The sequence below is a fragment of the Monodon monoceros genome, unplaced genomic scaffold (genome assembly GCF_005190385.1).
Source record: "Monodon monoceros isolate NGI ecotype Baffin Bay Population unplaced genomic scaffold, NGI_Narwhal_1 Super_Scaffold_20, whole genome shotgun sequence".
Taxonomy (NCBI): Eukaryota; Metazoa; Chordata; class Mammalia; order Artiodactyla; family Monodontidae; genus Monodon; species Monodon monoceros.
In genome coordinates, this window is record NW_021703777.1 from 72,445,320 (window position 1) to 72,446,148 (window position 829).

The window sequence follows — 829 nt, forward strand, 5'->3', positions numbered from 1 at the left end:
CTATGGCTCACAGGCCCAGCCGCTCCGCGGCATGTGGGATCCTCCCGTCCCGGGGCACGAACCCGTGTTCCCTGCATCGGCGGACTCTCAACCACTGCGCCACCAGGGAAGCCCTGTGCTCATTTTTAAAGGTAGTGGAAAAATACCCTCTTAATTTCTAGAATAAAAACAAAATGAATGAGATTTAAATCTTCTATTGAGTTTATGTGCATTTTAAACACTTCATTGATAGCCTTTTAGCCTGTTATCTCCAAAGTGCATGTTCTAAAACTGGAAAGGAAAAGATGGCTTTTTTTCCTCTAATGTACACCATTTGTATTGCTACTTTGAAACTTCTCCAGCAGATTTCAATAAGTCTGGTAGCCTACTGATTTTACTGCCAGTCAGAATATCTAGAGCTTTTTTGTATGCACTCAAATTTTTCTTACAGTAAAATTCAATGAACTAATGCAAATGTGAATATATAAAGGTCATGCAATGAAATGTAACATATTTCTTGCTTGGTTTAGGAAAGTCTTCAGTAAAATAGGAATGGGCGTTGGATTTTGGAACTTCACAAATTATGTATCAAGTTTTAAGTGAAAAAAGTCAAAATCATTTTAAAAATCAATAAAAGTTGCTAATATCTACTTAAAAGAAAAAAGAAACCTGCTAGATACTTGGTCTCCATTTTCTCCATAAAGCAAAAACCAAAGCCTGCAAGTTGAGTGAAGTTCTTCATTTTGTACTAAGTTCAAGCAAAGTCACATGAAACTCTTGCAAGTCCAAGCCCCAAACTCAGCAAAAAGCATGCTAAATATACTTGCGTTAAATAACTCTATTGGCTCCT